Genomic DNA, 16,501 nt, shown 5'->3' with positions numbered 1-16,501 from the left:
AGGTTGCCCTCCTCCGTCATACTTTTCTCTGTCTTAATTGATCAGCCCTCATTTTGCAGTTAGTATTAAACCACCAGTAGAAAGTTGAAAACACACACCCCTTTCTGCCCTATCATAGTTTCATTTTACAATTATTTGTAAATTGCTGTTCAAGCAGCCCTCTGGGGGAAGAGAGCCAAAATTAAACCCCCACTGTGTGTCAAATACTTCTGCAACAGGTACTTGTATGACTATCATGAGCACCTATTGGATAGTGTCTGTGAAGTTGCTAATGATAATGCACACAGAGAACAATCCTTAAAGGCAGCTTTAATGTTTCACAAAATCTAGCACATGGAAATGTCATGAGGAAGATTTGCAGAATTATGTCAGTTGCCACCCTTGTCCTAAATTAATTCATTTTCATAACTAAATCTGGACTAGTAGGGAGTGTGTGCGTATATATGTGTTTACTGGTTGGTTGTTCATTCCAACTATGTTAGGACCGTACCTGTGCCAGTCCTATTAAGTATTATTTGTGCTTGCTTTTTTTTAAAACGCACTTCAGTCTGTTAGTGCTGCCAGAATTCCATTTACAGAGCTCAGAATGCCATTTACAGAGCAATCCCATGGAAGCCGGGTGTGTGTGTCAGTGGTAAATGAATCACCACTTCCTAACCCCTGCCAGGCTCATGCTGGCTAGAGCGGGAGGTGGGAGGGATGGCGATTCCCTCCCTTTCTTTTGGATGGTGTAGTTTTTCTCCCTTTGCCCGGGGCAGCTCAAGTGAATGGGGAAGGGAAGCTTTGGATCCCGTGGAGGTCTCCCCCAAAATCCCCCCTTCTAAGCCCTACATGAAGAATTAAGATTGTATGTATATGTCATAAAGACAGCAGTTTCTAACTTCTAACCATTTTGCCTTACAATCAGAATACAATTCATTTATGGAGATCTGTCAACTGAGACTGCAGCTTTTCGCTCTGTTATATAAAGCATACAAATGGTTTATTTCCTTTGAAGCAGGGTTGCATAATGTACAGGGCACTCAAACATAACCAAAATGCACTCAAGGCTTCTTTTTATCAGGTAAAACAGGCAAGGAGTGCATATTTAAGCATTCTAATTTCCTTTTACATAAGCATTTTTTAAAAAAATGTGTGATATAATATTAACTCTTACAAAACTGTAAAAGAGTTTCTATTCTCCAGCTGTTGGACCATATTTGAGAAAATGATTCCATTAGAGAACAAGTTGGCACAGTGTAGATTGCATATCTGTTTTAAGTCACAGCCACACTGTACATTTCAAGCATTATGACACCACTTTAAACAGTCATGGCTTCCCACAAAGAATTCTGGGAGCTCTAGTTTTGTCAAGGGTGGGAGTTGTTAGGAAAGGTAAAGGTACCCCTGACCGTTAGGTCCAGTCACGGACGACTCTGGGGTTGCGCGCTCATCTCGCTCTTTAGGCCGAGGAAGCCAGCGTTTGTCCGCAGACAGCTTCTGGGTCATGTGGCCAGCATGACTAAGCTGCTTCTGGCAAACCAGAGCAGCGCACAGAAACACCATTTACCTTATTGCTGGAGCAGTACCTATTTATCTACTTGCACTTTGATGTGTTTTTGAACTGCTAGGTTGGCAGGAGCAGGGACCGAACAATGGGAGCTCACCCCGTGAGGGGATTCGAACCGCTGACCTTCTGATCGGCAGGCCCTAGGCTCTGTGGTTTAGACCTCTATTCCCCTCACAGAACTGAAATTCTCAGAGTAGTTTAACAGTCAATCTCTCTTCACAGGGAATTCTGGGAACTATAATTCTGGAAAAGGAATAGGGGCTTCATAACAACTCCCCAAACCCTTAAACTACAATGTCCAGATTTCTTCTGGAGAAGCCATGACTTTTTAAGTGGTATCATAATGCTTAGATTTATGGTGTCAGTGTGACCTTAGCACCTTCAGCCACTAATTTCCCACTGCAACTGGAGTCTTAACTACAGAGAAGGAGTTGCACAGGGAAAAATTGCAAGTTTCAGATGTATATACCCCACTGTTATTCATTTATTTAAATATTTTTTTGGGGGGGGACACGCACACCCAAAAACAACAACCCTCAAAGTGGCGGTTCTTATCTGAACAAATTCCCTTTCAAATGTTACCTCCGTAAATGTAACCTCTGGAAACACAAAGCAATTGTGCAGGTGGCTATGAGCACCTTAATGTCCAAAGAAACTCTTGCAAATTGATCTTGTGAGCTGCTGCATAAGCACTGGACCCTCCAGGACCAGATATGAGAATCCCAGCACTGAGATTGTGATGCTGGGACCTAATTCCCTCCCAGGCATTGGCCCAGGCAGTTGTACAGAAACGGCTGCTCAAGACGGCTGGAATCAGCATATGCGAGGGGCTCGTCTGCCCACCCAACCCTTGTGAACCTGTGACATTAATAATAATTCTTTGTTTGCTTGTTTTTACTTTAGTGCAGGTGGGGAGGGGGAGCTCCGGGTTTCAGCCACTCAATGAGCTTTTCCCTCTTTCTCCCCAGAATACAGAGGCTCAGAGGCACTCTTGACAATAGGAAAGCAAGGAAGGTGGTATAGCAGCCCAGATAAATGCCTGGGGATGGTTTTTAAGAGCATGAAGGGGAAGGGGAAATAAAGAAAGGACCCCCTTATGCCTGGGCAGGAGTGCTGGTGGGAGCCTGGGAAGCACTGAAGAGTGCTGCCTGTTTAGTAGTGTGGCTTTTGGATCTATAGAATTATCTGTGTGTATTGGTGTGGGTTTTGTCCTTTGGGATGAATATTGCTTGGTCATGTTTGGGTGGGGGGAAATTGCCTGGTTATGTTTGTGGGAGTGCATACCCTCCAACATTTCTCTGGTGAAAATAGGGACATCCCATTCCATAATGATAATTTTACTATTTATACCCCACATATCTTACTGGGTTGCCCCAGCCACTCTGAGCAGCCCCCAACATACATAAAAACACAATAAAATATTAAACATTAAAAAACCCCTTCCCTATACAGGATTGCCTTCAGACGGTAACTCCATACCCTCCAACGTTTCTCTAAGGAAAATAGGGGTCCTAAGGAAAAGTGGGGCACTCCGGGATCAAATCAGAAACCGGGACGGCTTCTCCAAATCAGGGACATCCCTGGAAAACAGGGACACTTGGAGGTTCTGGGAGTGGGTTTGGATGTTTCTTTGGGCAAGAATTAGTGTGTACCCATGACAGTTTCTCAAATTTTGAAACCTTTTCACTATAGGGATATGGTCAAGAGATTTGCTGAGTGTTTCTAAATGAAGCTATTGCATACGTGGTCTGAAAGATACTCGGAGTCCAGTGTGACTTTCATGCTCTTTATTCAGCTCATAGTAGTGAGGAATGTAGTTCCCCCAAAACGTTTGCTTTATATACACTATTTACACAATGGGCCCCACGTGATTGGCTAATTCCGGGATACTCCTGTATGCCAATCAGAGTGCGGATTCACTTTCACCTGGAGCTGGATTGGGTGGCTCCTGCAGACTAATCAGACTGCTGCAATCTCAATCCTATTGTTCTGGGACCAATCAGACTGCTGCAATCTCAATCCTATTGTTCTAGGACCAGTCAGACTGCTGCAATCTCAATCCTATTGTTCTAGGACCAATCAGACTGCTGCAGTTGGGATCCTATTCAACTCAGTACATAACATGGTCCATATTTTGTTCTAGACAATTCTATTTATTTTTGGAGATTAACTGTGTCCTCTCTGCCACACTGTATGGTACACAATCCGATGTTGTCAGTGTCTCAGTAATAGAATTACTTAGATGAGATGCATGCCTAAGCTGTTTCTACTCTACAATAATAAAAGCAGTATGTTTTCATCATGTTGATGCAGAACTCTCGCAAGTTTGTTATTCCAGAGCCTGAATTCACTGCCAAAGATTTTCCCCGCTAGCAGTTCTTGCTTCTTGCTTTCTATCCTTTTTATCCTGATTCTTCCCTTCATTCTCAGAGTCCATGTCTTCCCCCACCCAAATTTTTTTTTTTTTACTGCCATTTGGCATTAAAATCAGTATCTGAATGGATCATTTGGGGAAACATCCTGTTTTAAAAGAGTGTGTGTGTGTGTGTGTGTGTGTGTGAACATACAAATTGGCCTGATATGGGAAATGTCCTGTTCCTTCCTCCCTACACCCCACACCATAAGAAGCAAAGTATCTCTCTCCCAGATTTTTTTTTTTTTTTGAAGATGATTGCACATTTCTTTTCTTCTAATTTCTCCAAAGCATCTGATGCACTGTTGACTCAGGAATGTATTAGAAGGGAAGAGCTGGATCTCTGCCAGTCACTTACATAAGGAAGTAATAATAATAAAAAATGAGACTTTTGTTTTTGCTGTGATCTTCTGGCTGCCCGGATTAAACTCAAAACAACCTTTGATAACCTTTCTTGTATCAATGATTAAAGGCTACATAGAAGCATTCCCCCCCCCCCCATGTAGAAAACAAGGTTGTTTTTGCTTCCTGCCTCGACATTTTAAGAAATGTTATTGAATAGCTACCCTGATTCCCAAAGTATTTAAAAGTGTAATCCTATGTTGTAAATCCATTCATTTATCACCCGCTGGCAGATTGGCTAGCCTCTTAAGCAACCTCTGAAAAACGGCAAGTATATTCCAGGAAAACTAAATATTTTGGATTCATTGCTTTAGGAACAAGGCTGTTAAGCATACCATTCAGCATGGTATGTTAAGCATACCATTAAGAGCCATGCTTTTAAAAGCATTGTTACTCCTGCTGATCTGCCTATCTGGGGGGGGGGGGGAACACAACCACATGTTACAGCCCTCTGGGGAATATGGCCACTTCATGATGCATGTGAGGGATCACATGATTAAATGCTTTCCAACATCAAAAACCCTTGCGCATGGAAAATTAGAATGTCAGGTGGAAGCTTCTTCCTTAGTTTAACCCATAGCATGCTAGGGTGGTTTGTGTGTGTGTGTGTGTGAAGTGGTTTGTTTTTGTTTGTTTTTTAACGGAGTTTTCAGCTCTATGATGTACCTATTTATCTACTTGCACTTCGTGCTTTCGAACTGCTAGGTTGGCAGGAGCAGGGACCGAGCAGGGGATGGGTAGTAACCTTGGTGAGGGACATGTCGTGCTCCTTCTAGGGCAGTTTGTCCAGCCTGCACTCAGTTCTCACCAGTGGCTCCTAGAAGCATATGGCAGTGGCCACACCCTGGGAATGGCTTCTACTGGCCAGCTAAACCAGGTGAGGGTAGCTGATTAGGGACTTCCCCTGCATGTGAAGAAAGGCTCCAGAGGATTGAGCTGATGAGACTAATAGTGGGTCCAATGGTCAAGAAGGCAGTTTCTGCCCATGCTGTAGAGGGAAGTGAGGACAGACATCAACCTGCAAAGGCTGCCCATCTAGGAGAAGGAAAACTCCAATCCGGACCTCTGCTGCCTTGCAGGATGTCTTCAGGAGAAGAAGAGGCTAAGGAGTAAACCCTTCACAAGTGTGGAGTGGAATCCCTAAGATGGTTAGCCAGCACCTTGTATGTCTCTCTGACAACTCCTGAAGCCGAACTAATGCCAAACGTATTGCTCCGCTTTCCTTTGGACCACATCAGTGAGGGGATGTCTTGTCATCTGGGCAGCCCAGGACTTCCGTACACACTTCTGAGGCTTGTGCCCTGAGGAGGTCACTTCACCCCCGGAGGCACACTCTATTGTCTCTTGAGGCAGACAGATGTCAAAAAACTCTAAGGAAATGGTTGCTTATAATCAATGCCACCTTCCTAGTTATATATGGCATGATTTTAGCTGTCTCTTTGAGCGGTGACTCTATTGTTACTTGGATTATTTTGCTGTTGCAGTTCCTTCCTTCCTTCCTTCCTTCCTTCCTTCCTTCCTTCCTTCCTTCCTTCCTTCCTTCCTTCCTTCCTTTGCCTTTAATTTATTTTAGAGGCAGCCAATGTGTTACCCTCTGGATGTTGCTGGACTCCAACTCCCATCAGCCCTAGCCAACATGGCCAATAATTGGGGAATATGGGAGTTGGAGTCTGGCAACGATTGGAAGGAACCCTGGGTGACAGAGATGTGGTTCCCAGGCAGTTGCTTACCCAGGCACAGCCTAGGCACAGACAGGCCTGCTTCGCTTCAGAAAGGTGGTGGCCTCCTATTGCTCCAGATCTTCCCATTTCAGGTGAGAAGGAGGGTTGGTGAATCAGTGGGCCATCAGTATTGTTCTGTGGTTACACTTTTGTTTAAAATAATAATAAAAATCTTAGTGAGGGAAAAAAAGAATCATACATATGAACAGGTTACATAACCAAGAAGAGAGATTTTATCACAACGGCCAAGTATAAAATAAACTATAGCGTGTACTATTTGACCAAGTTAAAAATAAACGATTGCGTGTACTGTCTTGAGTAGCTGAACAACACTTTACTTTCCCTTAAGTTCTAGGCACTGTGTTTTCTCTCTCCCTCTTGTCCTTGTGACAGATCTGTTTGGTAAACTCCACTTACGCTCTGCTAGAATACATCTTTTATCTCAAATCCCTTCTAAAAATTAAACAAGAAATTCCATTATTACGACATTTGCAACATTGCTCAGGAGGTGTAGCCTTGAAGCACGTTACTGGAAGTAATGTTCTTGTTGTTCACTTGTAAAGGATTTGTTTTGCAGATTTCTCTGCTAACCGAGTGAGTCCTGCCCTCTCAACAATTGACTAAACTTTTCTGCCTTTTTTTAACATTCTTGGAATCATTACCTTCTTTAGGTGATTTTCCAGACCTCCTTTACTTACTGTCACTATCAGTAAAAAAAAATCCTGTTTTTAACACAACGTTTTAGGCCATAACTGTGGTGTAATTTTCTGTACTCTGATTGTTCCAGTTCATTGAATAACACACACACAGTTGCAAAACTCTTTATGCAATATGTTTTATAAGACCTGGGAAGGAAAATATATTAGAAGCTAGTAGGGGCAATCTTGCCATAGACTACTAATATTATATTCTGTCCAATCCTATACATATCTACTTGGAAGTAAGTCCAACTGTCCAAAGCAATGATGCATAGGATTGCAGCCATACAGTGCAATCCAATGTATTTTTACTTGGAAGTAAATTCCACTCTGTCTAATAGCCTGGCTCCCTGCTAAGCATGTTTACAATTGCAGCCTTACAGAACAATCCTGTGGGCGTCTACTCAGAAGTAAATCCCACTACGTTTAATTGTTGTTATTGTTCAGTCGTTCAGTCGTGTCCAACTCTTCGTGACCCCGTGGACCAGAGTACGCCAGGCACACCTATCTTTCACTGCCTCCCGCAGTTTGGCCAAACTCATGCCAGTCGCTTCGAGAACACTGTCCAACCATCTCATCCTCTGTCGTCCCCTTCTCCTTGTGCCCTCCATCTTTCCCAACATCAGGGTCTTTTCCAGGGAGTCTTCTCTTCTCATGAGGTAGCCAAAATACTGGAGCCTCAACTTCAGGATCTGAACTTCCAGTGAGCACTGAGGGCTGATTCCTTTAAGGATGGATAAATTTGATCTTTTTGCAGTCCATGGGACTCTCAAGAGTCTCCTCCAGCACCATAATTGTACTTTAATTGTACTTTCTCTCAAGTAAGTGTGTATATCAGCATTCCCTTGCCTCATGCCTCTTGTTTCAGATTATAACCCTTGTTATTCCTTGCCAGCATAGCCAATGGTTAGGGGCGATGGGTGTTGTAGTCCAAACCATCAGTACTATTCTACTGAAATCACTCCTTCCCAGGGCTTTTTTTCAGCTGAAAGTCCCTGGAACTCATTTCTGGTCCCTCTCAGGTGGGCACCATTGCCATTCTAAGAGACCAAGGGAGGAGTTCATGGTGAGGTCAGGTACTGTACCTCTTTCCCCAGAAAAATGGCAGTGCTCCCTCCTTTCCACTCACCAGGTCAGTCATCTTTTAAGAAGGAGTGTTACCTGTTTAGGATGTGTTTTGAGTTTACACATAGTCTGGCCTTCTGGGGTTCACTATTGCTCCACATGAAGTTTACCCTAAAGCCCACCTAACGCTTCCCCATAACTCCTTGCATTTTAGGAGACCCTTGGTGGTGGTAGGCATGCATTCAGTAGTTTGTGTTTGCTGGAGCTTGAGTCTGGACTAAGGATTCTGAGCCCCTGTGTTCTGATTTGATACATGATATCCAATCCAGGATTTGGGCCTCTGCCATTGGCCCTTAAACTCTGAGTTATGATTCGCAGCTTGGCAGTTTAGATAGCCAATCACGTTGGGAGTGGGAATGGCCCAGGCCTTCAGAAAGGTATATAAGCAGTTGCTTTGCCCCTGCTGTCTAGTTCTGTTTTTTCCAATAAAGGTTCTTGCTGTTATCACTGTGTCTTGCCTCGTGGGAACCCACCTACACTTCAGTAGTCAACCTTGTCTTTCAAGGAAGCTTATCTGCCACTTCTGATTTTGTCGCTAAGTTTCCAGTGGTCCCCCTTCCCCACCCAGAGTTCTCTGAAACACACTTGGAAGGCCACCAAGTGCACCAATCAAATTTACGTTTTGCAACACCTCAGCAGAAGTGCTTTTATAACTGTCCCGGATGAAGATTACAATAGACAATGCACAGTGTAGGGAGGAACGGAATCGCTTTGGCAAGATCATCATCCTAAGGTATCAATTTACACACCTGCAGCCTCCTCGGGTGCATACACACTGCACTGTACAGGCTCGTACATGTGATTGGGGGGGTTCTGTTTTTTTGTGCACAGCAGAGGTACCACTTGCAGTCATGATCACACCCCTCTCCATGACTATTCGATGTTGTGTGCATTAGAACATCTGAATTGCACTAATTTTGTGAACGTTTGAGAACTTTAAATGTAAAATATAGCAACAAAAGCATTAAAACGTGCATTTGAATATCAACGTTGATTCCTTCTTTGGGTGGTAAAGTCATCTGAGGACTCCTGAGACACCTGAAACCAGGGCCCCGCCCTGCCTTTAGGACAGAAAGTTGGCCATCCTTTAATTCACCTTATTATCATATTTTCATTGCTGTGGATTTTCTCCAAGCACCGAAGTGCCCCAAGCAACCTCCGACAGATGCGGACAGATTCCATTCTCAGAATATGTTTCAGTTCCTTGGCCATGGTTTGCACAGGAGAACATCTCAGTGGATTGTGGCTGCATTCTTATATGCACTTTCTTTCCCACGGAATTCAGTGGGGTTTATGTCCATGTAGACCAGGCATCCCCAACCTTCGGCCCTCCAGATGTTTTGGACTACAATTCCCATCACCCCGACCACTGGTCCTGTTAGCTAGGGATCATGGGAGATGTAGGCCAAAACACCTGGAAGGCCGCATGTTGGGGATGCCTGATGTAGAAACATAGAGGACTGCACCACAGATCCCTCTCTGAAACATGTAAGTCTATCCAATTGGACAACAGGAGCCTGGTCCTTTTGCTCAGACTCAGTCTTATAAAATCGGCTTGCTTAATCAGGTGGCAATGGTCAGTAAATGCTGGCTATTTCTAATCCTTTCTAACCAACTCTGTGATTATTTTTAATAAAGAGCAAGCAAGAAAATAAACAAATACATTTTTAAAAGTTATATGACCTCCCATTTGAAACTACATTAAGATAATAGCCAGAGTCCTTTCTCTGCGAGTCTGCACTGTCTTTAAAAAAAAAAAAAATAATTTTTTTATTAAGTTTTCCAATTTAACAATCCAATAAAGGCCACATTAAAGACATTCTGAATTATAAAATAAATTATAGTCTGCACTGTGAAAGATTCTATGGATAGCAACCAGCGAAAGGGGGTTTTAAAGTAAAGGCGTCGTGACTACTGAATGCTCTCGCCAGGGTTGTTCATTTGTAACTTAGGCTGGATCTACACTGACTGTTTAACATTATTTCCCCCTATTAGAATGATATTAGATATATCATTCTAAAACATCACAGGGCATACTTGTTAATTAAAATGTTTTTTTTTTTACTTTGGTTTTCTCTCCCCATCAAATGTAAAGTAATACCCAGCCACACCATTTCCCAAAATGCTGTTTTTTTCCTTGTGGCTGATCGCTGGTTGCTCTGCTCCACCCTCTTGGTGTCACATTTTAATTCCTCCTTCCTGAAGAAGGAACACCACCCCTCGAACAGCATTGGAAGGGAATTGGAGTTTGAATGCCGTAAAAAAAAAACTAAACAAAGGTAAAACACAACATAGGGACATATGAGCAGTGTTTCACCAATATAGCAGCATAAAACGATTAAAAATCAAGCAATAAAAAAGACAAGGTAATAACGCATTATGATAATAAAAAGCAGAACGTCATGTGTCCATCTGCGTTATGAAAACCATTCCTTAACATTAAAAACCGTGAGTGTGGTTCCGCCCTTAGTCTGATAAGTTTCCAGAAAGCAGACCAAAGGCTTTCAGACTGATCAGAAAAATATCAATGCTGCTGTTTTACGGTATCATTCTGTAAACTAATAGTGTTTCCAGTTCTCTGCATGCTCTTCCTGCTTAAGCCAAAACAGCATTACCAGCAGCAGGCATCGGGGGGCGGGGCGGGGGGGGGGGGGACGGACGAACCCAAGATGTGCAATCAAGAGAGAGAGAGAGAACCTCAGCTGTGAGACTCGCGAAGCAGTTCATAGAATCATAGAATCATAGAGTTGGAAGAGACCACAAGGGCCATCCAGTCCAACCCCCTGCCAAGCAGGAAACACCATCAAAGCATTCCTGACAGATGGCTGTCAAGCCTCTGCTTAAAGACCTCCAAAGAAGGAGACTCCACCACACTCCTTGGTAGCAAATTCCACTGCCGAACAGCTCTCACTGTCAGGAAGTTCTTCCTAATGTTTAGGTGGAATCTTCTTTCTTGTAGTTTGAATCCATTGCTCCGTGTCCGCTTCTCTGGAGCAGCAGAAAACAACCTTTCACCCTCCTCTATATGACATCCTTTTATATATTTGAACATGTTCAGTGAGGTCAGTTCAGTGAGGTCAGAGCATGCTGTTGATTGTCGAGAGGGAGGAATGGAACAGAGTGTCTGGAATTCTGAACACTGTAACATTTAGGAAGATGCTTTAGTAAATTATTTTATTTTGGCATGCATGCTACAACAAGGTCACATCTTTCAGATGGTCTCACTCAGTTTGGATGGAGAACCTGAAAGCTGCAGTGCATCTGTGTCTGATTTGCCACCACCAAAGGGAGAGAACTAGTTCACATCTCTTGCATAATGCCGATGTACTAGATTAGAGAATCTTATTCCTAGATGTTTCCTGCAGTGTATAAAAAGCCTGCTACTCAGTTAACTACCAGTTTAGCTCATTCTGCATTGCTCCTTCACTTCCAATCCTTTAATTGGTTTATTGGTATAATCCTTTCCACACGCTAAGCATGCAAAAAGTGGACTGGCTGATAAAGTCAGAGGTTACAGAAACGGAAACAGAGCCATGGAGGGAGCTGTTATTTTGGTATGCGAAGAGGCTAGCCTTTAACCACTTGAGCAATTTTACATGCAACAGAAACATGTTGCAGTTGTTACTCGTTGGCTGTGTGGCATCCAGATTCTTTCCTACAAGCAAATGCTTTGCCCTGATGAGCACCACATTTCCCAATCCCTAGAACTTAAATAGTTCTGGGCAGAGAAACTATCATTCTTTCTTCGAATGCAAAACCTGCAGCAGTGGTGAAGACGGAGCCAAAGACAGGCATAACCTAACGAGAGATGGAGCCAGTTAATTCTAATTTTGTCCCCATCTTCCTCCTCGTTGAATACTACAAGGCCAACGCTGAGATGAGGAAAGAAAAGCTGAAAGGCACTTGGCAGGGACAGGCAAAACTGCCAATTTATTATCCATTAAAGCTTATGGCAGCAAGGACAAATAATATAGTGCATACACAGTATTGTGGTATGATTCTTGCCAGTATTTCAATGGTCGCAGAGGCATTGCCTATTTCTTTAGTTATGAAATACTATGACTATGTAGTGCAGTGGTTAGATGAGGGGGCTGCCAACCTTTTTGGGCCCACGGGCATATATGGAAACCTGAGAAAACTTGTGGGTGGGGCCACCTGCCATAGCCCCACATGCCCCTTACGGTCCCTGCAACTCCCCCCAGTGCAACCTCACACACCCTGCTCCACCCCCACACCTGAACAGACACTCCCAGCCACGCCCACCCCTGGATACAGAACCTCCTGCCACCCTACACTCTCCAGTAAAAAGCCCCACACATTCTGACACACCATCCCTCTGCCCCCCATACCCTGACACACCCACAACCCCAATACTCCCCTGCAACCTCACACCCCGACACACACTAACTTCACACGCTCTGACAACTCCCACACCCCTAACCCTACATACCCAGACATACACAAACCACAACTCAGAAAATAACACATTTAACTTACATAAGGAGCCTACAGACATGGGTCAACTCACGGGCAGATTTCTCTTGCAGTACAGTAGGGCTCAGATGCTTCCCAAGGCAATACAGGAGAAAGACAACAAAGGGCATCTTGGCTGGTCTCAGGCACTCCCATCCTCCCCACCTGGATTTGGGCCTGAAAGACCAAGGAGAAATGTGGATGCATGGAAGGTAAAAAAAAAAAAAAAAAAAGCGTAAAGGACTTCTGGATGGTTAAGTCCAGTCAAAGGCGACTGTGGGGTTACGTTGCTTATCTCGCTTTCCGGCTGAGGGAGCCAGCGTTTGTCCACAGACAGACTTCTGGTTCATGCGGCCAGCATGACTAAACTGCTTCTAGTGCAACCAAACACCATGATGGAAGCCAGAGCGCACGGAAACGCCGTTTACCTTCCCGCCACAGTGGTACCTATTTATCTACTTGCACTGTTGTGCTTTCAAACTGCTAGGTTGGCAGGAGCTGGGACAGAGCAACGGGAGCTCACCCCATCGTGCGGATACGAACCGCTGACCTTCTGATCGGCAAGCCCAAGAGGCTCAGTGGTTTAGACCACAGTAAACTGTAAGCACATTACACCGCACAACGTCCTTGTTGGTCATGGGGCATGTCTCTTAAGCCATTAGCCTTATCTTCCAGTTTCCTTGCTTTGTGGGGCTTGAGCCATCATAAGATAGCCTTTACTCAGGTCTTAAACTGGTAGGTTTTTAATCATTGACTTGTGCTATCAGTGTACCTGTAACATGGCTAAAGAAGACAGGACCTTGGTGAAGAAAACGTCCTCTTCCTCTCTTCAAATGAGCTACACCGGCTTTATTTCCCAATTCATTAATCTGAAAAGGCTGCTTCCCTGTTAAGCACTGTGATTATGTAGCTATTTCTGAAGCCTCGTCCAGTTATATTCATATTTAATGATGAGTAGCCCACCGTTAAGACGTTATTGTTTTGCCAAGGTATAAATGAATCGCTGTTTGTATCTTCAGCTTCACAGAAGGCCTGTGTTATTTGTCGTCCTCGAGTCTAAACAATTTCTGCTTGTGGTTATAAAATATGCTTATGCAATGCAAACCACCAGCCTGCTTGAATCCTGTTTAAACTTGTTATGTTTGTGAGGCTCTTGCCGGAGTCCTTATCCAACTCTTTGTTGTGTTTCTGCCAAACTTTTAAAATATGGAGCACAGGCCTCGCGTCCCAATGCTGCAGAATGCCAGTTCTGTCGCCACATGTTGGCAGCGACGTATTTATCTTTGCACAGTGTTTTTTGCAGCAACAATCCGGGGGGCGGGGGGGGGGAGAGAATCCTATTTTATAGTGCTGTTTTGCTCATTTCATAGCAACCACTAGAATAAACCAGATGCTTATATGCTTCGGGGAAGAACAATCAAAACAGAAGAAGTATTCATCTCAAGTTTTAGGTCATAAAGTGCATTACTGGGTGAAATCAAGCCAGCTTACACATAGCACATTTTTGTTTTGAGGAGGATATTTTATTTGGGCATCACTCATCTGTCCTGGGGTGTGGTTCCAGAGATATTGGGATAGGCTTTTGAGGGGGATAAGGAAGTGCCTGCTGGAAGTTGAAGAGGACACTGATTGGACCATGGTACAGAAACCACTAACGACACTTATTTGTTTTATTTTTTAAATTTATATTTTATTAAGTTTCAACATTTTTGACATATACAGTCAAAACACAATTTCGTCTTTTATTTATTTCGACTTCCCACCCCTTTCCCCATGGAGTTGTTGTTTCTTCCCTTCTGCTGCACCCTATCTCCTGTCAAATCATAACCACAATATTATAATCTAATTACTTCTGTAGCTCGTAGCTCGAATCCTGCTCACAAGTTCATCATGCTGCTTCTGCCCCACCCCCTGTTGTTGATTCTGCCGCCACAGGACTGCCACCGCTTCTGCCACCTAGTAGGCCTGCTGACAGTCTGGAAGTCGCAGATTATTTGTATTCACTATGACTTATCACCGTACTGTACTTTGGATTGTCCAGAATACCACCGTTTGGTAGCCAAGCTCCAAACCAAAAGTCTTAATTTGGATGCATTTTGGCTTGCCTGCTGCTGAAAGTGACCGTGAGGTGATTGATGATATCACCATTTAGCAGTTTTAGACCCTTAAGTAGTAGCAGTTGCCAGGACATTGTTCTGTTCACCTCTGCGTAGTTCCTTCTTTATTTCCGATATCGTGATATATCAATATATTGCGATGTTTAGCTGGTGATATATCGTGATACTGAAAACCAGTTATTGCCCAGCCCTAGTCTTCAGCTGCATTTGGACTACAGTTCCCATCATCCCTGACCACTGGCCATGCTAGCAAGGGATGATGGGAGTTGTAGTCCAGCAACAGCTGGAGAACCAAGTTTGGGAAGCCCGGTTCTAGACAAACGGCCTTTTTGTTAATTCCTAACTGCAGCCATTCCCACCTGCCGCCCTGGCCTTCTAAAAGCCAACGGAGTGGTTAGAAACCATCACCTCACCTGCAGTGGTGGACTTTGGGCTCTCAAATTTCAGCAGTGCCCTGTGTGACGCTAAAATTTGTCACCCCCTGCTTCTCGTGCTCAGTTCTACAGCATTGTTGTGGCGTGCCCTGCAGGGTGGCGCTCAGTGCAGCCAAACTGGTCACACTAAAACCATCTCTGTTACCTGTGAGTCTACTGACCTATTTCCCCCGGCTGACTCCAGCTACTACTGCTGACCATCTTGCTGTTCATCCAGAAAAACCTGCTGCTCAAGATGTCTAGACACTATCGGACTGGGGTGTTGTTTAAGAATTTTTGTTGGGATCAAGATTAAATTTCCAAGATTATTTTTTGTGTGTGTTTATTGCTAGAAACTGTTCTGAATTATGTGGGTACCTTGATTTTCTTGTACATTTCTGCTGAGATGTTTTCACCAGGTTATTGTTTAGGACTGTTTAAATGTTGTCATTCCTATAACCGTTAGAGTGAATTGTGCAATATATATATATATATTGATATTGTAAATTACCTTGACTTTTGGAGAGGTGGATTACAAAGTGATGATAATGAAGATGATGATGAAGAAGAAGAGTCTGGATTTGATATCCCACTTTATCACTACCCAAAGGAGTCTCAAAGCGGCTAAAAATCTCCTTTCCCTTCCTCCCCCCACAACAAACACACTGTGAGGTGAGTGGGGCTGAGAGACTTCAAAGAAGTGTGACTGGCCCAAGGTCACCCAGCAGCTGCATGTGGAAGAGCGGAGACGCGAACCTGGTTCACCAGATTACAAGTCTACCGCTCTTAACCACTACACCACACTGGCTGTCAATGATACATTGCCTTGATCAGATGGCAGGGGAAGCTTGGGAAGCCATTTTAATCAGAGCTATTTCTACTGCATGAAAAAATAGCTCTACAATACCACCTTGCGCAATGCACTTCTTTGCATGTTTGTTCAGAAATATTTCATATTGTGTTCAGTGGAGGCAAAGGTGTTCAGGATTGCAGCCAAAGTTTCTGAAAAGTTAGCACCTAATGCAATGCCTTAGGAGCATGTGAGGGAGCAATTTGGGCTCTGTTGTCAATTTGGCTTGTGTAAACCATGAGTAAATCCATCTCCTCTGTCTAATCTCTCTGAAGAATCTCTGCAACACAGCAACTACCGATAGAAAATTATCCTAATAAATTGCCCAACTTGAATTACCCATAATTGGAAGGTTTGGTTGCACCACAATCAAAAGCTCCTAACTGATCACCACAGTCTGAGTAGGTAATGAAACAAACAAACAAACAAACAAACAAACAAAAGCTACAACTTCTAGAGTTCCCTGGGAAGAGGGATTGATTGTTAATGCACTCATGCTTGCTGAAGGGAATAAGAGTTTCCTAACAACTCTCAGCACCTTTAACAAATTACAGTTCCCAGGATTCTTTGGGAGAAGCCATGGGTGTGAAAGTGGTGTAATAGTGCTTTAAATACGTGGTGCGGATGCGCCATAATGGCAGAATTATTTCCCCCCAGGATGTTTATATCTTCTTAATTTAATTCATTACTACTTTGAGACCACTTCTGTCATATGCCTTCTCCACTTTTAACATTGGCAA

Source organism: Lacerta agilis, chromosome 9 (assembly GCF_009819535.1).
Source record: "Lacerta agilis isolate rLacAgi1 chromosome 9, rLacAgi1.pri, whole genome shotgun sequence".
In the NCBI taxonomy this organism is placed as follows: Eukaryota; Metazoa; Chordata; class Lepidosauria; order Squamata; family Lacertidae; genus Lacerta; species Lacerta agilis.
The sequence above is the reverse complement of the archived record's forward strand: the minus strand, read 5'-3'. Positions refer to the sequence as shown.